This window comes from Bos taurus, chromosome 15, assembly GCF_002263795.3.
Source record: "Bos taurus isolate L1 Dominette 01449 registration number 42190680 breed Hereford chromosome 15, ARS-UCD2.0, whole genome shotgun sequence".
NCBI classification, from domain to species: domain Eukaryota; kingdom Metazoa; phylum Chordata; class Mammalia; order Artiodactyla; family Bovidae; genus Bos; species Bos taurus.
The window spans coordinates 55,023,065-55,048,771 of NC_037342.1; the positions used below are offsets into that span (position 1 = coordinate 55,023,065).

Below are 25,707 nucleotides of genomic sequence, written 5' to 3' on the forward strand. Positions count from 1 at the left end.
CAGGAGTCCCCCTGGAAATTCTCGAACATCTACCCCCAAAACCAGAGTCTGCCTACTTTCTGCTTTGTGCTTTCACCTACACCTCTGACTTTACGGGGGGCTGTCCCCCACTACCTCTCTGAAAAAAGAGTTAGCTTACAGCTCCAGTTAATAATTCCTGAGTGTGACAGTGTTTCAACCTACAAACTCCTTTGGAAATCCTCTAGCCTGCCTGAATAGGTTTTTCCGGCCACATGTGATTGCTCAGAGCCTCCCAACTGTGAGAGGCATGGAGATGTTCTAAACTGTCTAAATACAGATTCCTTTGAGCAGTTAAAAGATTGATTAGAAATTGTATTGGTGAAGGGTTTTTCACTTTTTGGGCCAATGTTTGCTGCTAAGTTTCCATATCCCTTACCTGCTGTGTCCCTGGCAGTATATTGATTAATATAATTGGTGTAAGTAGTAGCTTTAATGTTTGTAACCTGGGACCCTTGAGTTAATTCTTTTTCTTGTTATAGCCCACCACACCTTTGCTCTCTAGGAATGCAACTTTATCTAATGCTTTTGGAGGGTGGCTCCTGACCAAGCACCTTTAGAGAAAAATAAGTTTTCTGAAGAAAGGGTCTTAAAATGTTAACAGGCCTCCGGGCCAGAAGATGATGCAAATCACCTAAGTTTTGCATATGATAAGTTTGCAGGAAGAAAGCCTGGCTTACTGCATGACTCTACCCCCTCCCCCATTATCCTCTATGCATAACTTAAGGTATAAAAACTACTTTGGAAAATAAAGTGCGGGCCTTGTTCACCGAAACTTGGTCTCCCCATGTCGTTCTTTCTCTCACCTTCTGGCTGAATTATTCAGCCTCTTGTCTCCACTGAATTTCCTCACTGAGCTATCCTTATTTCAGCCTCTTTTCTTCACAGAATTTTCCTACTGAGCTATCCTTATTCTATTACTCTTTATATACTTAATTAACGTTTAATTAAGCAGTTGTTTCCTGATCCTTGCCGACGCCGTCCCCGCTTCGAATTCCCTGGATCCACCGGGGCTGGACCCGGGCAATTTCTCCCAGCAATCTTGATTCCAGCTTGTGTGTCTTCCAGCCCAGCATTTCTCATGATGTACTCTGCATATAAGTTAAATAAGCAGGGTGACAATATACAGCCTTGACGTACTCCTTTTCCTATTTGGAACCAGTCTGTTGTGCCATGTCCAGTTCTAACTGTTGCTTCCTGACCTGCATACAAATTTCTCAAGAGGCAGATCAGGTGGTCTGGTATTCCCATCTCTTTCAGAATTTTCCACGTTTATTGTGATCCACACAGTCAAAGGCTATGACATAGTCAATAAAGCAGAAATAGATGTTTTTCTGGAACTCTCTTGCTTTTTCCATGATCCAGCAGATGTTGGCAATTTGATCTCTGGTTCCTCTGCCTTTTCTAAAACCAGCTTGAACATCTGGAAGTTCATGGTTCATGTATTGCTGAAGCCTGGTTTGGAGAATTTTGAGCATTATTTTACTAGCATGTGAGATGAGTGCAATTGTGCGGTAGTTTGAGCATTCTTTGGCATTGCCTTTCTTTGGGATTGGAATGAAAACTGACCTTTTCCAGTCCTGTGGCCACTCCTGAGTTTTCCAAATTTGCTGGCATATTGAGTGCAGCACTTTCACAGCATCATCTTTCAGGATTTGAAATAGCTCAACTGGAATTCCATCACCTCCACCAGCTTTGTTCATAAGTGATGCTTTCTAAGGCCCACTTGACTTCACATCCCAGGATTCTGGCTCTAGGTCAGTGATCACACCATCATGATTATCTTGGTCATGAAGATCCTTTTTGTATAGTCCTTCTGTGTATTCTTGCCACCTTTTCTTAATATCTTCTGCTTCTGTTAGGTCCATACCATTTCTGTCCTTTATCGAGCCCATCTTTCCATGAAATGTTCCCTTGGTATCTCTAATTTTCTTGACGAGATCTCTAGTCTTCCCCATTCTGTTGTTTTCCTCTATTTCTTTGCATTGATCACTGAGGAAGGCTTTCTTATCTCTTCTTGCTATTCTTTGGAACTCTGCATTCAGATGCTTATATCGTTCCTTTTCTCCTTTGCTTTTCGCCTCTCTTCTTTTCACAGCTATTTGTAAGGCCTCCTCAGACAGTCATTTTGCTTTTTTGCATTTCTTTTCCATGGGGATGGTCTTGATCCCTGTCTCCTGTACAATGTCATGAACCTCATTCCATAGTTCATCAGGCACTCTATCAGATCTAGTCCCTTAAATCTATTTCTCACTTCCACTGTATAATCATAAGGGATTTGATTTAGGTCATACCTGAATGGTCTAGTGGTTTTTCCTACTTTCTTCAATTTAAGTCTGAATTTGGCAGTAAGCAGTTCATGATCTGAGCCACAGTCAGCTCCCGGTCTTGTTTTTGTTGACTGTATAGAGCTTCTCCATCTTTGGCTGCAAAGAATATAATCAATCTGATTTTGGTGTTGACCATCTGGTGATGTCCATGTGTAGAGTCTTCTCTTGTGTTGTTGGAAGAGGGTGTTTGCTATGACCAGGGCGTTCTCTTGGCAAAACTATATTAGCCTTTGCCCTGCTTCATTTCGTATTCCAAGGCCAAAGTTATCTGTTACTCCAGGTGTTTCTTGACTTCCTACTTTTGCATTCCAGTCCCATATCATGAAAAGGACATCTTTTTTGGGTGTTAGTTCTAAAAGGTCTTGTAGGTCTTCATAGAACCGTTCAACTTCAGCTTCTTCAGCATTACTAGTTGGGGCATGGAGTTGGATTACTGCAATATTGAATGGTTTGCCTTGGAAACGAACAGAGATCATTCTGTGGTTTTTGAGATTGCATCCAAATACTGCATTTTGGACTCTTTTGTTGACCATGATGGCTACTCCATTTCTTCTAAGGGATTCCTGCCCGCAGTAGTAGATATAATGGTTACCTGAGTTAAATTCACCCATTCCGGTCCATTTTAGTTTACTGATTCCTAGAATGTCGATGTTCACTCTTGCCATCTCCTGTTTGACCACTTCCCATTTGCCTTGATTCATGGACCTAACATTCCAGGTTCCTATGCAATATTGCTCTTTATAGCATCGGACCTTGCTTCTATCACCAGTCACATTCACAACTGGGTATTGTTTTTGCTTTGGTTCCATCCCTTCATTCTTTCTGGAGTTATTTCTCCACTGATCTCCAGCAGCATATTGGGCACCTCCCGACCTGGGGAGTTCCTCTTTCAGTATCCTATCATTTTGCCTTTTCATGCTGTTCATGGGGTTCTCAAGGCAAGAATACTGAAGTGGTTTGTCATTCCCTTCTCCAGTGGACCACATTCTGTCAGACCTCTCCATTGTGACCCGCCCATCTTGGGTGGCCCCACATGGCATGGCTTAGTTTTATTGAGTTAGACAAGACTGTGGTCCTAGTGTGATTAGATTGACTAGTTTTTTGTGATTATGGTTTCAGTATATCTGCCCTCTGATACCCTCTTGCAACACCTACCATCTTACTTGGGTTTCTCTTACCTTGAACGTGGGATATCTCTTCACCGCTGCGCCAGCAAAATTCAGCCACTGCTCCTTACCTTGGACGAGGGGTATCTCCTCACCACCACCCCTTCTGACTTTGAACATGGAGTAGCTCCTCTCGGCCCTCCTGCGCCCATGCAGCCAGTGCTCCTTTGAAGTGGGGTTGCTCCTCCTGGCCGCTGCCGCTGACCTTGGACGTGGGGTAGCTCTTCTCGGCTGCTCCAGCGCTGTCACAGCCTGGCACTCTTGGCCAGCGCCCCTAACCTCGACATGGGGTAGCTCCTCTTGGCTGCGCTTGTGCGCCATCGCAGCAGCGATAAGAAAGCCTTCCTCAGAGATCAATGCAAAGAAACAGAGGAAAACAACAGAATGGGGAAGACTAGAGGTCTCTTTAAGAAAATTAGAGATACCAAGGGAACATTTCATGCAAAGATGAGCTCGATAAAGGACAGAAATGGCATGGACCTAACAGAAGCAGAAGATATTAAGAAGAGGTGGCAAGAATACACAGAACTGCTGGGAGCCAATGTGAGGAGCTCCGCCCATGGCAAAGGTCATGAAGAAGGAGGCTCGACATACGCAAAGGCGGGATTGAGCCTCAGGAGTCCCCCTGGAAATTCTCGAGCATCTACCCCCAAAACCAGAGTCTGCCTACTTTACTGCTTTGTGCTCTTACCTACACCTCTGACTTTACAGGGGGCTGTCCTCCACAACCTCTCTCTGAAAAAGAGTTAACTTACAGCTCCAGTTAATAATAATTCCTGGGCGTGACAGGAGTGTTCCAACTTACAAACTCCTCTAAAGGTTCTCTAGCCTGCCTGACAGGCTTGTCTGGCCACATATAATTGTTCACAGCCTCCTAACCATGAGAGGCACGAGATGCTTTAAACCTTTTAAAAACAGATTCTTTTGAGAAGTTAGAAAATTATTAGTGTAGTATATTCACTAATTGTATTGGTGAAGAGTTTTTCATTTGTTGAGCCAATGTTTACTGCTAAGTCTCCACATCCCCTGCCCTTATACACATTAATGAATACACAGAAGAAATAAGTATTAACCTTTGAAATTAATCACATTAGACCTTAGGCTAAGCAAATTCTTTCCTTAATTAAAACCCACTACACCCTCACCCTATAGAAATGTAACTTTATCTGGTACCTTTGGAAGGTGGAGTCTGTTTCAAAAATAATCACCCCTGGAGAAATAAGTGTTCTGGTTGACTGACCGCTGTCAAAGGAGAGGGTCATAAATTGTCAGCAGCCCCCCTGGCCAGAAGATGATGTAACACCCCTAAGACCTCTGTATACATTTGTATGAAGCACCTGACTTTAATAAAAGTCAGGACTGCTGTCCCCGCGTGACTTTTGTATAACATCTCAGTGTATAAAAACAGACCCTGAAAAATAAAGAATGGGGTCAGTTCTTCGAAAGACTGGTCTCCCCATGTCGTTCTTTCTCTCACCTTCTGGCTGAACCCCCATCTGGAACGTAGAGGCTCATCAAGCCTACTAATTGTGCCTGGGCTTCTAAGATCTGACTGGGGAGGCCTTAGTGTCTCCTTTCCTTCGGGAGAACTGAAGGATGCCTGCGGCAAACGTAGGTGATGTAAATTCCTTGCCTTGGAATTTTACTAGCTTTCCACGTAAACCAAGTTATTCAGCTTCTTTTCTCCACTGAATTTTCCTACTGAGCTATCCTCATTCTATTACTCTTTATATCTCTAATTAATATTTAATTAAAGCTATCGTATCCTGATCGCCGAAGCCATCTCCCCTTCAAATTCCCTGAATCCACCGGGGCTGGACCCCAACAAAGAACTGTACAAAAAAGATCTTCATGACCAAGATAATCACGATGGTGTGATCACTCACCTAGAGCCAGATATCCTGGAATGTGAAGTCAAGTGGGCCTTAGAAAGCATCACTACGAACAAAGCTAGTGGAGGTGATGGAATTCCAGTGGAGCTATTTCAAATCCTAAAAGATGATGCTGTGAAAGTGTTGCACTCAATATGTCAACAAATTTGGAAAACTCAGGAGTGGCCACAGGACTGGAAAAGGTCAGTTTTCATTCCAATCCCAAAGAAAGGCAATGCCAAAGAATACTCAAACTACCGCACAATTGCACTCATCTCATACACTTTCAAAATAATGCTTAAAATTCTCCAGGCCAGATTTCAACAGTACATGAACTGTGAACTGCCAGACGTTCAAGTTTGATTTAGAAAAGGCAGAGGAACCAGAGATCAAATTGCCAACATCTGTTGGATCTCAAAAAAGCAAGAAAGTTCCAGAGAAACACCTACTTCTGCTTTATTGACTATGCCAAAGCCTTTGACTGTGTGGATCACAGCAAACTGTGGGAAATTCTCCAAGAGATGGGAATACCAGACCTCCTGACCTGTATGCAGGTCAAGAAGCAACAATTAGAACTGGAGATGGAACAACAGATTGCTTGAAAATCAGGAAAGGAGTATGTCAAGGCTGTTTATTATTTAACTTACATGCAGAGTACATCATGAGAAACGCTGGAGTGGATGAAGCACAAGCTGGAATCAAGATTGTTGGGAGAAATATCAATAACCTCAGATATGCAGATGACACCACCCTTATGGCAGAAAGCAAAGAAGAACTAAAGAGCCTCTTGATGAAAGTGAAAGAAGAGAGTAAAAAAGTTGGCTTAAAGCTCAATATTCAGAAAACTAAGATCATGGCATCAGGTCCCATCACTTCATGGCAAATAGATAGGGAAGCAATGGAAACAGTGACAGACTTTATTTTGGGGGATTCCAGAATCACTGCAGATGGTGACTACAGCCATGAAATTAAAAGACACTTGCTCCTTGGAAGAAAAGCTATGACCACTTAGACAGCATATTAAAAAGCAAAGACATTACTTTGCCAACAGAGGTCCATCTAGTCAAAGCTTTGGTTTTCCCAGTAGTCATGTATGGATGTGAGAATTGGACTATAAAGAAAGCTGAGCGCTGAAGAATTGATGCTTTTGAACTGTGGTGTTAGAGAAGACTCTTGAGAGTCCCTTGGACAGCAAGGAGATCCAACCAGTCCATCCTAAATGAAATCAGTCCTGAATATTCATTGGAAGGACTGATGCTGAAGCTGAAATTCCAATACTTTGGCCACCTGATGTGAAGAGCTGACTCATTTGAGAAGACCCTGATGCTGGAAAGATTGAAGGCAGGAGGAGAAGAAGACAACAGAGGATGAGATGTTTGGATGGCATCATCGACTCAATGGACATGAGTTTGTGTAGGATTTGGGAGTTGGTGTTGGACAGGGAAGCGTGGCATCCTGCAGTCCATGGGGTCGCGAAGAGTTGGACACGACTGAGCGACTGAACTGAACTGAACTGCATATTTATAAATGAGAACCATGGATTTGGCAGGTGAAAGAAGACAATTACTGCAGCAAAGTAATACCGTAGGTGAAAAGAGGGCAGGATTGCTCTTTACTTGCTGCTTCCCTTGCCAAGTAATGGGCAAGATTTGAGCAAAGGTAACCTGGTATTGCCTGAAGAGTCCACGGTACTTCTCTTGCTCTGTAACAAGTTTACTCCAGGCCAGGTAACTTTAAAGATTTTATCTAAGATACTGTTCGTGGCCAGGTTGTTGCAATGAGACCCTAGGGCTGGATGGACACCCACCCCCAGCCCTCACAAATGTTTAGCAACCTCTGTCAGGAACAAAACCCGGCAGGTATCTCAGACCACAGCCGAGCTCAGAGAAGCCTCCCGAGCAAGCAGAGGAATCAACATGGTGGAGTTTGCACCTTTGTTTGTGCCCCTGGAACACAGGTTGCAGACCTTAGCGGTCTGCTTGGTCTTGCGTAAGGAAAGCTGAGATGGGACTGGGGGGCCATGTGCACCTGCCACTTCAGGTTCTCTTGGTACACTGATGGGGGAAAGATACAGGTTCCAAGGTGGGTGCTGAACCTAGTGCCTGGGGGTCACCTGGGATGAGGGACATTGTGCTCTCATGGCCTTGGGGAATTTTTGCCAACAGGAGTGTCTCTGACTGTCCATGCCCATGTCAGCCCAGCCTGGGACCTGGGAGTGTCTGGAGGAGGACAGAGAGTCAACTAACCCTGGGCCTGGTGCTGAAAGTGGGAAGAGGGAACCCTGGACCTGGTGCTAGAAAGAGGGAAGCTGAAAAAAGGCATCTGGACCCTTTGATGCTAGGAACAGATGCTTGTCCTTTATCCCAAGGCAAAGGGGATCCCCAAGATGGCTTTAGGAACAGGAGGTCAAGTCTGTGGGAGACAAGCTGTAATTCAGGGATCTTCTGTGTTGGGGTGCTGGGGGAGAGGGATGACAGGGAGCAGTTGTTACCAAATCAAATTTGCACCTGCTGTGGGAACACAGTAAAGCCCCTCTACTGACTCTGGGTTGTGGTGAAACAAATTGCAGGTTTTAATACAGGATCCAAGCAAGGAGTCCAGAGAGTTAAGGCTCAAAATGCCTGAAACCCCTCTGATTACCAGGGAATGGTGTCTAGAGACTGGGTGAGGTAGAGATGCTGGGTGCATGATCAGCTCCTAGAGAATCGTCTTATTGCTTGGTGGTGAGGTAACTGGGTGTCACCATCATCAACTTTCTGGTTTCCCCTGGTCTGAGGTCTATGGGCTGGTGAGCAACTCCTCCACATGCTGGGGGTTCAGTATCTGCAAAACCATTCAAATATGAGTCTCAATATTATCTATGGCTCCTGGGAACAAGCTAACAGTCTGAAATTTGTGGAATGGTTAAACTGTTGTTTATTTTCTTGCTTGACTGTTTTATTTTCTTTTTGTCTTTATTTATGAAATTTGGTGAAGGTTTAGGAAGCTGAAGATTTTCTACAAATAAGAGGTAGGCAGAGGACATGAGGGATATTTTCCAGGAAGACTGCATAGGTCCTGCTTGATTACAAGGTTACAGTCTATAATAGTGATCACTACGTAGACTCATGGGTGAAAACCAGCCCCCTGATTTTTTTTGTATTTGTACAGCCCATGAGCAAAGAATGGCTTTTACATTTTAAATGCTTGCATTTTAAATGATTTTGTGTCTATGTAATATCCTCCAAGTTGCCTCTTGAGCCCCAGTATCTGAAATATTTGCAATTCAGCCCTTTCGGAAAGGATTACTTATTTCTGCCTAGGGAGACTGGGAGTGGGTGGAGAGAAGGAGCTCTTTTTCACTGATATTAGGAGGTGAGTCTACAGGGCAGAATGTACAAAATGGCACAAAAGTAGGGGTTTCCAGGGAGCCAGTAAATGCTGCACATATAGTAAACAGATGGTTCATGCTGGGCATAGAGCAGGTGTTTGGGGAGGGGCAAAGAAGTGGCCAGAAAGGTCAACAAGGACCCGTCACTGAAGACTCAGGCCTCAGAAAAAAATACTTTCCAGTGGGTTACTTGTTTAATCTATTTCCTCTGCTCTGTAATTCACATACTCACACAGGAAGGTAAGCTCCTTTCAAATTGTTGGTCTTGTTTTCATCTGCATCTCCATCTCCTAGAAGAGTTGATGTTGCTAAATGTCTGTTGAATGAATGAATGTTGGGATCATGATACGGACATGATAGTAGAATTGAAACCACCACTCATCCCACTAGCTTTCTGTGTGAGGTTAGCCAACCTGAACACCCTCTCTGGGTCTCAGTAAAGTGGTGTTTTGCATCTTTTCTTCTTGGTGTTGTGAGGGGAAAGAAGGTGTTTCCTTTCTTCAGGGACTGAAAATACACCCAAGTTAGGATTTTGCCCGCTGACAGGAATTAAAGGGTGACCCAGAGTGAGAGAGAGTTTAGATGGGGGTGTTGTTTCTGATCAAGTAGAAATGCCTCCATTTTTTAAATTCTCTTTTTCCAACTGAAAAACAAATACATGCTATTTTAACACATTGAAACAAAATGTGTGTTCTAAAAGTCAAAGACTTCTCCCAAATCCTACCCTATAAGGACCTGCTATTAACAACTTGGTTCTATTCTCTCAACCTGGATAGTTCTTGTTTCATGGGTACAGAGGTTCAGTTTAGGAAGATGACAAGAGTTCTGAGATAAAGGCTGGTATTGTTACATGACAGTGTGAATTAATCTAATGCCTCCAGATTGACTCTCAAAAACCATTCCAAGTGTATGCCCAGGAGTGGGAATGGTGGATACCATGGTTGTTCTATCTTAGTTTTATAAGAAATCTCTGTACTTTTCTCCGTAAGACCTCTCTCATGAGCCCATAATTTGAAAAGATACAAGCACCCCAATGTTTATAACTTCACATTTACAATAGCTAGGACATGGAAGCCACCTAAATATCTATTAGAATAATGGATAAAGAATATGTGGTAATATAGGTAATGGAATATTGCTCAGTCATAAAAAGGGACAAATTAAGGCATTTTCAGTAACATGTAGAGACATAGAGTTTGCAAAACTGAGTGAAGATAGCCAAAGAAAGACAAATATCTCTTACATACAGAATCAAAAAAGGGGTACAAATGTACATATTTACAAAACAGAAGAAGAAAAAAAAACTTATGGTTACCAGGGGATAAGGGGGAAGGATGAATTGGGAGATTTGGACTGACAAATAACACTACTGTATGTACAATAGATAACAGAAAAACCTGCTGTATATCACAGGGATCTCTACTCAGTGCTCTGTAATTATCTATATGGGGAAAGAATAAAACAAAAAATCAGAGTGGATATATTTATGCGTATAACAGATTTTTTCCCTATACACCTGAAACTAATACAACATTGTAAATGAACTATATTTTAATGAAAACTTAAAAAGAAAGTACTGAAGAGTCATTTTGATGATAAGTATTGTGTTAAATCGGAGAAGGCAATGGCACTCCACTCCAGTACTCCTGCCTGGAAAATCCCATGGATGGAGGAGCCTGGTAGGCTGCAGTCCATGGGGTCGCTGAGGGCCGGACACCACTGAGCGACTTCACTTTCACTTTTCACTTTCATGCATTGGAGAAGGAAATGGCAACCCACTCCAGTGTTCTTGCCTGGAGAATCCCAGGGACGGGGGAGCCTGGCGGTCTGCCATCTATGGGGTCGCACAGAGTCGGACACGACTGAAGCAACTTAGCAGCAGCATTGTGTTAAATATATTTTACCACCATAAAAATTAAATAGCCAAACAAAGTACCCCAAACACAACACTGAAGTCAGCACCATGAGGGCAGGAATTCCTGTCCGTTGTTCACAGCTATACCACCACCACTTGGCACATTGTAGGTACTCTGTAGAAAGCGAGCCTCTGTGAGCCCCAAACTACTTTGATTTAAGCATTTTCCTACTGCTGAGATTGGGCTTCCCTGGTGGCTCAGCAGTAAAGAATCTTCCTGCAGTGCGGTAGCTACAGGAAATGTGAGTTCAATCCCTGGGTCTCAAAGATCTCCTAGAGGAGGGCATGACAACTCACTCTAGTCTTGCCTGGAGAATCCTCTGGACAGAAGAGCCTGGTGGGCTACAGCCCATAGGGTTGCAAAGAGTCAGACACAACTGAAGCAACTTAGTGCACCTTCAAGTACTATACAGACTGGGTCAAAAGTCTCCTCTGGGAACTTGGCCATGAATGATAGGCCCAGTTTACCCTACTTTCAAATAGACTACAAGTGGAGGGTGACCTTCTTTAAGAGTATGAGCACATGGTGTTTAGTGTAGGGAATGGAATGGAAAAATTCAGTATTCTCTAACAGTGAGGTTCCATTGGCATCAAATTAAAGACAGCCCCACAGACCACCTCACCCTGAGTCAAAGCTGAGATTAGCCTGTGAAAAGGACTCAGAATCTTAAGTCTGAGAGGAATTCCTCACTGCAACTGCTCCTAGAACTGCTGCACTCCTGATGATCAGGCCAGGCATAAGCAGCCCTCTTCCTCCCTCCCTCCTTCACCAGGACAGGGCCTGACAACAGAGGAAATAGTTCAGCAAAAGTTAAAGAGCTCAGGGAGTTGTATCCACACGGAGCAGATTAGTGTGGCCAGAATATGGGCTGCAGGTGGGTGAGTGAGGCTGGAGTAAGAGGAGTCTGACCAGCAGTAGGGAGCTTGAGGCCAGGCTGAGCTGCTTGAGCTGAGCCTCAAAGTTATGAGAAGTCATGAGTGGACTTTAACTAAAGGGGGGATATACATTTCCCTGTGGCTCAGATAGTAAAGGGTCTGCCTACAATGTGGGAGACTCAGGTTCAATCCCTGCGTCAGGAAGATCTCCTGGAGAAGAAAATGGCAATCCACTCCAGTATTCTTGCCTGGACAATCCCATGGACAGAGGAGCCTGGTAGGTTACAGTCCATGGGGTCGCAAAGAGTTGGATGTGACTTCACTTTCACTTTCATGGTGGAATTATCTGTGGAAAGATGGGCTGGGGTTAGCCAGGAAGTATACTGGCTAGAAAGAATGGATACCAGAAAGAGTTCATCCTGTTACATTTCCAGCAGGCACTTATTGAGCACCTGGTGAATACGAGAGCGAGGTGGAGAGGCAAGACCAAGTGAGAAAGCAGTCTGCTGCAGTGGGAAAATGTGAGTTTGAATTTGGGCCAACTACAGGCTCTCAATGTGACACTGGTGTTGTTGACTGCATTCTCTCCTTCTTGAAGCCTTGGGAAGCTGATCTCTTCCTCCTAGGGTGAGGACTGGACAGGACAGTGCAGGCTGGGCATAAAAGAGAGCTTGTTCCTTCACACCACTGACCACTAATGGTTCCTGCTTCCCTTCCCAGACTTGGTCTGCTGCGTGGTCTTCATTGGCCTCCTGTTCACAAGATTCTGGATGATCAGTATTCTGTATGCGATCTGGTGGTACCTGGATTAAGACACGCCACAGCAGGGGGACAGGCAGAGTGCTTTCATAAAGCACTGGACCTTATGGAAGTACATGAAGGACGGTTTCCCCATCTCGGTGAGTAAGGGGCTGACTAGGGAGTGGTCAGGACCATAGTCCCCACGTGTCCATGTGGAAGTGTGACCCTGTGTGCAGTGAGCAGAATACTGGGCTGGGAGACAGGTGATGGGCTGTCACCACTATGTGGCTAGAGGAAGAGTCAGTTTCTGTCTGATTATGGTTGTCCGACTTCAGTGAGGTGAGGCCACTATGAGGACTGATGAATGAACAGGATTTGAGGAACCTTGTAGGCCATGTAGTGCGGCACACTTAAGTATCTTACAGGTGTAAAACCTTCAGTAGTCCAAGTTTGGAGTGAAGGAATCTGTAATAAACATACATTTTAAGACAGCATCTAGACCACACTTTATCAGATGATGAGTCTGACATCCAGAGATGGAGGAAGATGTGAGCAAGGATATAGAGCAGGTTCTTTTACTGCTTTTAACGTTTGTGTATTAGCTTTGAGGATAGAAGCAGAACAGACAGCCCTCAGGATATATCCTGCCCCAACTCTGATATGCTGTGTTTCTTTGGACAGAGCTTTGCCCAATCTGAATCTCAGTTTTCCCATGGATCCACAAAACAGTCTGATTACTCCTCTTCTGCCTATCTCTTAATCTCTGATCTCTGACTCTGGGTACCTCATGTTTTTATTTCCAATATTCTGGGAGGTGGGTCATAGAGGATCCTGCTGTGATGTATGTCGGAGAGGGTTTTGCCTATGTTCTCCTCTAGGAGTTTTATAGTTTCTGGTCTTACGTTTAGATCTTTAATCCATTTTGAGTTTATTTTTGTGTATGGTGTTAGAAAGTGTTCTAGTTTCATTCTTTTACAAGTGGTTGACCAGTTTTCCCAGCACCACTTGTTAAAGAGATTGTCTTTAATCCATTGTATATTCTTGCCTCCTTTGTCAAAGATAAGGTGTCCATATGTGCATGGATTTATCTCTGGGCTTTCTATTTTGTTCCATTGATCTATATTTCTGTCTTTGTGCCAGTACCATACTGTCTTTGTATGGTACTGTGGCTTTGTAGTAGAGCCTGAAGTCAGGTAGGTTGATTCCTCCAGTTCCATTCTTCTTTCTCAAGATAGCTTTGGCTATTCGAGGTTTTTTGCATTTCCATACAAATTGTGAAATTATTTGTTCTAGCTCTGTGAAGAATACTGTTGGTGGCTTGATAGGGATTGCATTGAATCTATAAATTGCTTTGGGTAGTATACTCATTTTCACTATATTGATTCTTCCAATCCATGAACATGGTATATTTCTCCATCTATTAGTGTCCTCTTTGATTTCTTTCACCAGTGTTTTATAGTTTTCTATATATAGGTCTTTAGTTTCTTTAGGTAGATATATTCCTAAGTATTTTATTCTTTCTGTTGCAATGGTGAATGGAATTGTTTCCTTAATTTCTCTTTCTGTTTTCTCATTATTAGTGTATAAGAATGCAAGGGATTTCTGTGTGTTGATTTTATATCCTGCAACTTTACTATAATCATTGATTATTTCTAGTAATTTTCTGGTGGAGTCTTTAGGGTTTTCTATGTAGAGGATCATATCATCTGCAAATAGTGAGAGTTTTACTTCTTCTTTTCCAATTTGGATTCCTTTTATTTCTTTTTCTGCTCTGATTGCTGTGGCCAAAACTTCCAAAACTATGTTGAATAGTAGTGGTGAGAGTGGGCACCCTTGTCTTGTTCCTGACTTTAGAGGAAATGCTTTCAATTTTTCACCATTGAGAATAATGTTTGCTGTGGGTTTGTCATATATAGCTTTTATTATGTTGAGGTATGTTCCTTCTATTCCTGCTTTCTGGAGGGTTTTTTTTTTTTTTTTATCATAAATGGATGTTGAATTTTGTCAAAGGCTTTCTCTGCATCTATTGAGATAATCATATGGTTTTTATTTTTCAATTTGTTAATGTGGTGTATTACATTTGATTGATTTGTGGATATTGAAGAATCCTTGCATCCCTGGGATAAAGCCCACTTGGTCATGGTGTATGATCTTTTTAATGTGTTGTTGGATTCTGATTGCTAGAATTTTGTTAAGGATTTTTGCATCTATGTTCATCAGTGATATTGGCCTGTAGTTTTCTTTTTTTGTGGGATCAGGTTTTGGTATTAGGGTAATGGTGGCCTCATAGAATGAGTTTGGAAGTTTACCCTCCTCTGCAATTTTCTGGAAGAGTTTGAGCAGGATAGGTGTTAGCTCTTCTCTAAATTTTTGGTAGAATTCAGCTGTGAAGCCGTCTGGACCTGGGCTTTTGTTTGCTGGAAGATTTTTGATTAGAGTTTCAATTTCCGTGCTTGTGATGGGTCTGTTAAGAGTTTCTATTTCTTCCTGGTCCAGTTTTGGAAAGTTGTACTTTTCTAAGAATTTGTCCATTTCTTCCACGTTGTCCATTTTATTGGCATATAATTGTTGATAGTAGTCTCTTATGATCCTTTGTATTTCTGTGTTGTCTGTTGTGATCTCTCCATTTTCATTTCTAATTTTATTGATTTGATTTTTCTCCCTTTTGTTTCTTGATGAGTCTGGCTAATGGTTTGTCAATTTTATTTATCCTTTCAAAGAACCAGCTTTTGGCTTTGTTGATTTTTGCTATGGTCTTTTTTGTTTCTTTTGCATTTATTTCTGCCCTAATTTTTATGATTTCTTTGCTTCTACTAATCCTGAGGTTCTTCATTTCTTCCTTTTCTAGTTGCTTTAGGTGTAGAGTTAGGTTATTTATTTGACTTTTTTCTTGTTTCTTGAGGTATGCCTGTATTGCTATGAACTTTCCCCTTAGGACTGCTTTTACAGTGTCCCACAGGTTTTGGGGTGTTGTGTTTTCATTTTCATTCGTTTCTATGCAAATTTTGATTTCTTCTGTGATTTGTTGGTTATTCAGCAGCGTGTTGTTCAGCCTCCATATGTTGGAATTTTTAATAGTTTTTCTCCTGTAATTGAGATCTAATCTTACTGCATTGTGGTCAGAAAAGATGCTTGGAATGATTTCTATTTTTTTGAACTTACCAAGGCTAGATTTATGGCCCAGGATGTGACCTATCCTGGAGAAGGTTCCATGTGCGCTTGAGAAAAAGGTGAAATTCATTGTTTTGGAATGAAATGTCCTATAGATATCAATTAGATCTAACTGGTCTATTGTATCGTTTAAAGTTTGTGTTTCCTTGTTAATTTTCTGTTTAGTTGATCTATCCATAGGTGTGAGTGGGGTATTAAAGTCTCCCACTATTATTGTGTTATTGTTAATTTCTCTTTTCATACTTGTTAGCATTTGTCTTACATATTGCGGTGCTCCCGTGTTGGGTGCATATATATTTATAATTGTTATATCTTCTTCTTGGATTGATCCTTTGATCATTATGTAGTGACCATCTTTGTCTCTTTTCACAGCCTTTGTTTTTAAAGTCTATTTTATCTGATATGAGTATTGCTACTCCTGCTTTCTTTTGGTCCCTATTTGCATGGAAAATCTTTTTCCAGCCCTTCACTTTCAGTCTGTATGTGTCCCCTGTTTTGAAGTGGGTCTCCTGTAGACAACATATGTAGGGGTCTTGTTTTTGTATCCATTCAGCCAGTCTTTGTCTTTTGGTTGGGGCATTCAACCCATTTACGTTTAAGGTAATTACTGATAAGTATGACCCCGTTGCCATTTACTTTATGGTTTTGGGTTCGAATTTATACACCATTTTTGTGTTTCCTGTCTAGAGAATATCCTTTAGTATTTGTTGGAGAGCTGGTTTGGTGGTGCAGAATTCTCTCAGCTTTTGCTTCTCTGAAAAGCTTTTGATTTCTCCTTCATATTTGAGTGAGATCCTTGCTGGGTACAATAATCTGGGCTGTAGGTTATTTTCTTTCATCATTTTAAGTATGTCTTGCCATTCCCTCCTGGCTTGAAGAGTTTCTATTGAAAGATCAGCTGTTATCCTTATGGGAATTCCCTTTGTGTGTTATTTGTTGTTTTTCCCTTGCTGCTTTTAATATTTGTTCTTTGTGTTTGATCTTTGTTAATTTGATTAATATGTGTCTTGGGGTGTTTCGCCTTGGGTTTATCCTGTTTGGGACTCTCTGGGTTTCTTGGACTTGGGTGATTATTTCCTTCCCCATTTTAGGGAAGTTTTCAACTATTATCTCCTCAAGTATTTTCTCATGATCTTTCTTTTTGTCTTCTTCTTCTGGGACCCCTATGATTCGAATGTTGTAGCGTTTAATATTGTCCTGGAGGTCTCTGAGATTGTCCTATTTCTTTTAATTCGTTTTTCTTTTATCCTCTCTGATTCATTTATTTCTACCATTCTATCTTCTAATCCACTAATCCTATCTTCTGCCTCTGTTATTCTACTATTTGTTGCCTCCAGAGTGTTTTTAATTTCATTTATTGCATTATTCATTATATATTGACTCTCTTTTATTTCTTCTAGGTCCTTGTTAAACCTTTCTTGCATCTTCTCAATCCTTGTCTCCAGGCTGTTTATCTGTGATTCCATTTTGATTTCAAGATTTTGGATCAATGTCACTATCATTATTCGGAATTCTTTATCAGGTAGATTCCCTATCTCTTCCTCTTTGTTTGGTTTGGTGGGCATTTATCCTGTTCCTTTATCTGCTGGGTATTCCTCTGTCTCTTTATCTTGTTTAAATTGCTGAGTTTGGAAGTGTCCTTTCTGTATTCTGGCAGTTTGTGGAGTTCTCTTTATTGTGGCGTTTCCTTGCTGTGTGTGGATTTGTACAGGTGGCTTGTCAAGGTTTCCTGGTTAGGGAAGCTTGTGTCGGTGTTCTGGTGGGTGGAGCTGTATTTCTTCTCTCTGGAGTGCAATGAAGTGTCCAGTAATGAGTTATGAGATGTCTATGGTTTTGGGGTGACTTTGGGCAGCCTGTGTCTTGAAGCTCAGGGCTGTGTTCCTTTGTTGCTGGAGAATTTGCTTGGTATGTCTTGCCCTGGAACTTGTTGGCCCTTGTGTGGTACTTGGTTTCAGTGTAGGTATGGAGGCGTTTGATGGGTCAATTAATGTTCCTTGGAGTCAGGAGTTCCTGGAGTTAGGGTTTGGACTTAAGCCTCCTGCTTCCAGTTATCGGTCTTATTTTTACAGTAGTTTCAAAACTTCTCCTTCTATACAGCACCATTGATAAAACATCTACGTTAAAGATGAAAAGTTTCTCTACCGTGAGGGTCACCCAGAGAGGTTCACAGTATTACATGGAGAAGAGAAGAGGGAGGAGGGAGTTAGAGGTGACCCGAATGAGATAAGGTGGAATCAATAGAGAGAGAGTGGGCTAGCCAGTAATCACTTCCTTATGTGCACTCCACAAATGGACCGCTCAGAGATGTTCACAGAGTTATACAGAGAAGAGAAGAAGGAGGAAGGAGACAGAGGTGGCCAGGAGGATAAAAGGGGGGAATGAAAAGGAGGGAGACAGATCCAGCCAGTAATCAGTTCCCTAAGTGTTCTCCACCATCTGGAACACACAGAAATTCAGAGTTGGGTAGAGTACAGAGGGGTTAGGGAGGAGACACAGGTGACCTGGTGTCTTAGGAGAGTCCAAAGAGAGAGAGAGCAGTCAAGCCAGTAATCTCGCTCCCTAGTGAAAAATGGGTACTGAAGATTGGGTTCTTAAAGGTACAAAATTGGTAACAGATACATAAAAGCAAAAATTAAAAATCTAGAGTAGAGTTTGGAATTTCAAAAATACTATGTTAAAGATAAGAAGATGGAGAAGGAAATGGCAACCCACTCCAGTATTCTTGCCTGGGAAATCCCATGGACAGAGGAACCTGGTGGGCTACAGTCCATGGGGTTGCAAAGAGTCAGACACGACTGAGCGACTTCACTTTCAAGAAATAAATAAATGTATTTATATTGCCCTAAAAAAAAAAAAAAAAAATAAGAAGAAGGAAAAGAAAGAGAGAAAAAATGAACAGACAAAAACAAACAAGGTCACGAAAATTATAAAGAAAATATAGGTACAAAATTGATACCTAATACCAAAAAGCAAAAGTTAAAAATCTAGAGTAGAGTTTGGAATTTCAAAAATACAATGTTAAAAAAAAGGAGAAGAAAAAGAAAGAGAGAAAAACAAACAAACAAAAACAAACAAAGTCGCAAAAATTATAAAGAAAATACAGGTACAAAATTGATAACAAATACCAAAAAGCATAAATTAAAAATCTAGGGTAGAGTTTGGAATTTCAGAAATACAATGTTATATAAAAGAAGAAGAGAAAGAAACAGAGGGGGGAAAAAGTCACAGAATTTATTAAAAAAAACTATAGGTACAAAATTGATAACAAATACCAGAAAGCTAAAATTAAAAATCTAGAGTAGTTTGGAATTTCAAAAATACAATGTTAAAGAAAAGAAGAAGAAGAAAAAAAACAAGGTCAAAAAAATTATAAAAAATGTATATATGAAGTTTGCATTTAAAAAAAATAGGGTCTCTCTTTTTTTGCAAAGTAATAGGTTATAAAAGTGAAAATTAAAGGGATAATAGAGGATGTAAAAAAATTTTTTTTAATTAAAAAAAAAGAAAGAAAGAAAGAATGATCGTAAAAATAGTAAAAATATATCTAGGACTTTCTCTGGTTTTGTTGTGAGTATTGTGGGTTCAGTTCATTTTTGGCTAGTTCCTTGGTCCGACATATTTCTCAAGATCTATAGGCCCCTTCCTATGTAGTTGGTACTAACCACAGGGTTTTAATCTATTGCCTGTAGCTTCCAAGGTGGTTCCCTCTGTTATAGCTTCTTCTGTTTGCTGGTCTCTTCAGTGTCTGGTTTCCGCCCTGACACAAAGGAGACGTTGGAGGACACTTTTTTTTTTTTTTTTTTTAGGCTCACTTGTTCAGTTGCGCTGTGGGGAGGGAGGGAGGGATGCTGCAAACAAATAACACTGGCGTGTGCTCGCAGTGCCTCAGCCACACTGGGTCTGCCCCCGCTCACTGCGCGTGTAGCCTCCCTGCCCACACTGCTCAGGCTCTAGGTTGCTCCACCGGGAACCATCTGTGGCCGGCCCTGGGCTGCCTGCATCTCCCAGGTCCAAGCCGCTCAGGTTCTGGCACTCGGGTAGTCCTCAGAGGTGCAGACTTGGTTGGGCCTGCGTTTTGTGCCCTTCCCAGGTCCGAGCAGCTCAGGTGATGAGGTGTTTGGCGAGCACGATTGCTGCGACTTATCGCCTCCCCGCCACTCGGTTATCTAGGTGTACAACCGGCGCACCTTCTCAGGCAGATGTTGACCATCCAGACCCCCAAGAAGTTTTAGTTAACAAAGGAGCCTGCTTACAGTTTTATAGATAATGTCTCTCTGGGGCTGCGATTGCCCCCTTCCGGCTCTGGCTGCCTGTCACCGGAGGGGGATGGTCTGCAGCCGGCTATCTCTGTTCAGTCCTTTGTTCCATGCACGGGCCTGGCGGTGTCTTAGGTTAGGGCTGGCTTTTCGCGTGGTAGATATCCCACAGTCTGGTTTGCTAGCCCAAATTATTTCGCTCAGATAGCGCTCGGGGTATTCAGGCCAGATTCTTGCGATGCAACCCACGCTGCGCCTCCCTGCCCAGCCCCCGCTTGCTAATGGCAGATGCAGGCGTCTGCGCTGCTTCTCCACTGGGGGAGTTACCGTAGGGCTCGCAATCTGTGGGTTTTAATTGTTTATTTATTTTTCCTCCCTGTTATGTTGCCCTCTGTGCTTCCAAGGCTCGGCACAGATTTGGCAGTGAGAAGGTTTCCTGGTGTTTGGAAACTTCTCTCTTTTTAAGACTCCCTTCCCGGGATGGAACTCCGTCCCTCCCTCTTTTGTCTCTTTTTTTGTCTTTTATATTTTTTCCTACCTCCTTTCGAAGACTTGGGTTGCTTTTCTGGGTGCCTGATGTCCTCTGCCGGCATTCAGAAGTTGTTTTGTGGAATTTACTTAGCATTTAAATGTTCTTCTGATGAATTTGTGGGGGAGAAAGTGTTCTCCCCTTCCTACTCCTCCGCCATCTTAGCTCCTCCTGGGTACCTCATGTTGATTTTTGATACTTACTCTGGCCCTGAATTTGAGTGAACAGATCTTTGGTTCCTTTCCTAAATCTCAGACAGACTAAACCCTTGGATGTAAGCAGCTGTGATGGTTAATTGTCCAGTGGGGACAGGAAGGGGAGTGCATTTGGGACACAGAGAAGTGCCAGGCAGGGACAAGTGGCTTTCCTTAGGACACAGGAGAGAAGAATGTATAGTCTTCTGCATATTTGATGTCTGAAGACGCGTATTCGATGTCTGAAGGTGGACATCAAAGGTTCTAATACAGGGTCTGCAACATGCCAGCTGTATGACTTTAGGTGAGTTACACATGCTCTCTGAGCCTTGATTTCTTCATGTGTAAAGTGGGAATGCTGCCACATACCTCATTGGGTTGTGTGGATTCCATAAGACATCAGGTGATCCTGGGGCTTCTAAGGACAGCATCTGGCTCTCTTTTCACACTTGGAGCTGCTCTCTGGCTCTATTTCACACCTGGAGCTGCTGTCAACTGCATCTCTGGCAGAAAAATTGTGTGGCATGGCTCTGTGTCTGTCTCATCTACATCTCTTCTGTCCCTCCTCTAGCTAGGTATCTATCTCCCCTGGAGGTTTTGTCAGTTGGGCACTACTGAAATTTTGGGAAAATGAACCTGATTTGCAACAATTCCACCTGCACAGTGTTTGGGATTGTTGGCCAGTGCAGGCCTTTGGCATCAGCACCTGCAGAAGGCAGAGAAAACAGAGGGAGAGATGACATGTAATTTGATGCCTCTGTCCTGGACTGAGGTCTGCAGGTGGCACTGTGACTGGTAAAGAACTCCCAAGTCATCCACATACCTGAAGAACAGGCCTTGCAGAAATCTTAAGGTGGCAGGAGGTAGGGGGCCAGGGAGTCTCTGCTGTCTACTGAAAAGATATGCACAACCTAAAAGTTATGAGGGGCTTTGTTCTGAGACCTTACTAAGGACAGTAGTCAGGAGATAGCCTCTCAGTAATCTCTGAGGAGCTGTTCCAAAAGTAAGGGAGAAGTCAGGATTTACAGGTTTTTGCTGAGGAAAAAAAAAAGCATGTAGTTAATCATCAGAAGATTAATGCCAGTCAAAGAGCAAACTCAGTAATGATATTAATGGTTTTCTACACATGGAGAGATGCAAAATCTGGGCTCACTGCAATTGTTCCTTTGATGTGCATCCTCACTGTCTATGACCAGTATCCTATCTTCCTCCATCCTGAATTCCTTTCAAGCCCCATTGTCAGTGGCAGCTACAGTGGCTGCTGGCTTGAACGCAGCAAGCGACATTCCTTGTCCTAACAACTCTACTGCAGCTACTCCACATCACAAGTCTTTGCACTCTATGACTCTTACTCTAGAGCTGCCACCTAATGGTAGTTTCTAGTGAAATTAAGAGACTATGTCTGAGCATTGGAGCTTGCTAAACACACCCTATGGGCTTCCTGAGCAGCTAATGGTGGAGAATCAGGTAATATTTTCCCCAGGAAAAGCTGCCTCCACCTCATGCTGAAGTTCAGTCCAGGAGCTGGGTTTCTATGGGAAGATTTCATATCCTGGAGCAGCAGTATCTACCCAGACCAAAGCCTGAGCAGGGATGCAGTGCTGCGGGCAGGCTGTGACCAGGTGTTAGGAAGTGCTGCAGACTTGGCAGGATACCTCCCTGAGCCCTCCCCTCCCATCACTAGGGACTTGTGCCCCTCTTCTCTGCCCCCACTTCACAGCACACTGGGGTCTCTTACATTGAGTCACAGGGATTCAGGTGTCAGCCCTCCACCCAGGACTGAACTCCAGCTGCCACTGTTCTTGGAGAGATGCTCACCCCCTCCTGCGATGGTTCCTTCATTCTGTGCGGGCTCTGCCTGGGATAAAGTCTCCCTTCATGTGGCACAGGGGTTTGTGTCCCCGTCACCCTCCCAGGAGTCTTGCCTCTGCCTTGTGCAGGGGCTCTTCCTCCCCTTGTAGGCTGTATCAGCTTCATCCATTCATGGGTCCATTCTCTCCCTCTTCATTCCATGTTTTCCCAGAGCATCTCCTCTGCTCCAGGCCTGCAACAGGAACAAGGATATTCAGACAGGCTGTCCCTAATCTCAGGACACTCACATTGGGGTGAGAAAGCACTTGGGCACAGGGAGCACATAAAAGAGGTCAGCACAGAAAGTCAGCAGGTGGACCAGCAAGGGCACAAGATGAAGCTCTGATTCACCAGATTGCTGTTCCTTCAGCTGGTCAAGACCACTGAGCTGGACCCCTCCCAAAACTACCTCACTGGCTTCCACCCTCATGGAATGGGGGTGACTGGAGCTTTTACCAACTTGTGCACGGAGGGCATGGGCTTCTCAGTTTTCCCAGGCATCTGCTCACATTTGATGATGCTGAACATGTGGTTCTGGTTCCCTTTCTTCAGGGATTACATCATGTCATTGGGTGGGTCCTCCTACTCCAGGTATCCCAGGAATTTTGTGAGGGCTGAAGGCATGAGGAGGGATTTTAAGGAGGGTGGTCAAATGTTCTGTACTTCTTCCAAGTGAATGTGTGGTAGACAAGGAGATAAGACCCAAAGAAGCATTTCCCACAGTTCTGTGCTCAGTGATGACCGTGGCGAGAGAGTTGGGCAAAGGGATAACAGTGCCTGTCATCAGGGAGCTCCCAGCTGAGGTCTAGAGTAGAACCCAGGCCACATACTCCTGAACCATCCTTGCCTCCTTTACACTGTATGTGACTATCTTCCTTTCTCCCCAGGGCTGGTCTCAGCAGACAAGGAGAGTGCTGCTCACATTCTGAGCAGGGAAGGAGGTGGCAACCTGCCGTTCATCATTGTTGGGGGCGTCAAGGAAGCACTGAATGGCAGGCCTGGAGCCTACAAGCTGGTCCTGCGGAACCGCAAAGGCTTCATCAGGCTCGCCCTGACACATGGGTATCAGGAAGAGGGTTCAGAGTTTAGCTGGAGATTGGCAAGGATTGTATTTTGGAGGCAAGATTGCCGAGGCAAATGCAGATTCTATTTTGGCAAGGAGAGTCTCAATCCACTGACAATGAAGAGTCTGTCTTGGTGACCGATGTACTGTTTCATGCTCAAATACCCAGAGATGATTCTAGAAGAAAGATTTTGTGACTAAAGCATTAAGTCTCATGGATTATATTGCTGAAAGCTTGTGTTACATTTGAGACCTAGGGAATTTGGGGAATGGAGTTTGGGGCATAGCTTAGAGCTGTCTCTCATCTTGAAACATCTGTGAAGAATAGAAACAAGCCAGAGCCAAAGATATTTTTCCAGAAATTTTGCAGTTGTTTTATACCTGTGATGTTTCTCGGCAGTATTCTGGTCTCCCTGTCATGTAACTGGGAAGGGTTAATTTTGAATTTATGCTGGATCTGCTTCTGTGCCTTAGACCCTCATCTTGGAGCTTTTGTTGGTGTTCAGTTAAGTCACTCAGTTGTGTTCAACCCTTTGCGATCCCATGGGTTGCAGCAAGCCAGGCTTCCCTGTCTATCACAAACTCCCAGAGCTTGTTCAAACTCATGTCCATCAAGTCGGCGTGCCATCCATCCTCTAGCTAGCATTACTTTGCTAGTGTGTGAGATGAGTGCAATTGTGTGGTAGTTTTAACATTCCTTGGCATTGCCTTTCTTTGGGATTGGAATGAAAACTACACTTTGTTAGTGTAGGCCCACATAATGGCCTGCCTAAGGGAGATAACCTGGGCCACCCACCTGTGAAGGATTGCAAGCAAGTGAAGCTAACACATTCCCCCACCTGAAATTTACCATTCTAGGGGATGTTTGCAAGGATCAAATAGTATTTCTACTTTGTTTCCTCACCTCCTCCCTATCTCTGATCCATAAAAGAACCTGGCAACCAGGCCCTGACAAGATGGTTATTTTGAGGTGCTAGCCTGCCATCTTCTCAGTCAGCCAGCTCCTGAAAAAGTCGATTCCTCATCCCAACAGTACATCTCAGATTCATTGGCCTATCTTTCAGCAAGCAGAGCTTGTACTCGGTAACAATCCCACTGCCAGTTGGTGGCCCTGAGAGGAGCCATGACCTGCCTGAAATCATAAACCATGGCAGGTCTGGGAGACACCTGAGGCCTCCTACTTTTGGTCCAGGGCTCTGTCCTGTGCTTGAGTTTCTGTTCATAGGTCCCTGAGGGAAGTTGGGTGACCAGCTTGTGCCTTCTTGCCCCTCCACACGCCCTCTCTCCTGTCTCCCTCTAGGGCAGCTCTGGTGCCGATCTTCTCCTTTGGGGAGAATGACATATTTGACCAGGTTGAGAACTCTCCTGGCTCCTGGCTGCACTGGTTCCAGGACCAACTTCTAAAGACCACGAGATTCTCCATCCCGCTCTTCTATGGCCGTGGAGTCTTCCAGTACAGCTTTGGTTTTATGCCCTACCGCCGGCCCATCACCACTGTTGGTGAGCCTAGACCTGGGCTGGGAGGGGAAGGGCTGCACAACAAGGGGCTTGGGCTTGTGCTTCAAAGGGATGTGGACAAAGGCCAGACATATTCTTGATCTCATGGAACTCATGTTCTAGATTGAGAAACAGACACACAGGTCAATGTAAAGCAGTCTGGGGAGGGAACTCTAACTAAGATAAACAGACCATTCTCCACTGCTGATTTCTGAGCACCTACTGTGTGGCAGGGACTGCACTGGCTCCTTACAAGCAACTGCTCAGTTTTCCCAACAACTTTGGAGGCAGGGACTATCATCCCCATTTTATCGATGGTGAATGTAGACTCAGAGAAAGTAAATCACTTCCAAAAGATCACCCTGCCCTTGAGTAAGGATGTTGAAACTTGAATCAGAATCTACTTGACTTTTATTATGCCAGAGAGGAGGGTTTGATTCTGAAAGGAGAATCAGAGAAGGTGAATACAAGAGAAGGGAATTCCAAGTCTGTTAGTATTGTGCATAAAATAGCAATCAGCAGGCTGTGAATGAGAGCCTGAGGAATTTTCCTTTAAATAATGGGCATGGGCTTTAGTGCATGGACTTAGCAGGATCTCTTCAGCTATTCAGACATTTCTCCTTGCTCTGGGCCACCACTCAGCTCTGTGTCTTGCAGTGGGGAAGCCCATCGAAGTGCAGAAGACACCACATCCCTCCCAGGAGGAGGTGGACAGGCTGCACCAGCGCTACATGAAGGAGCTGAGCAACCTCTTCGAAGCCCACAAGCTCAAGTACAATGTCCCAAAAGACCAACATTTGGAGTTATGCTGAGTACCTCTCCAGAGGAGGGGCTGCCCCAAAGGGCAGGGCTGGCATTA

The 25,707-nt window shown here is 43.6% G+C and overlaps 1 pseudogene; it reads left to right on the top strand.

Moving 5' to 3' along the window:
* The first annotated feature begins 7,301 nt into the window (after positions 1-7,301).
* Positions 7,302-25,660, top strand: LOC538034 (2-acylglycerol O-acyltransferase 2-like; annotated as a pseudogene).
* Positions 25,661-25,707: the final 47 nt, after the last annotated feature.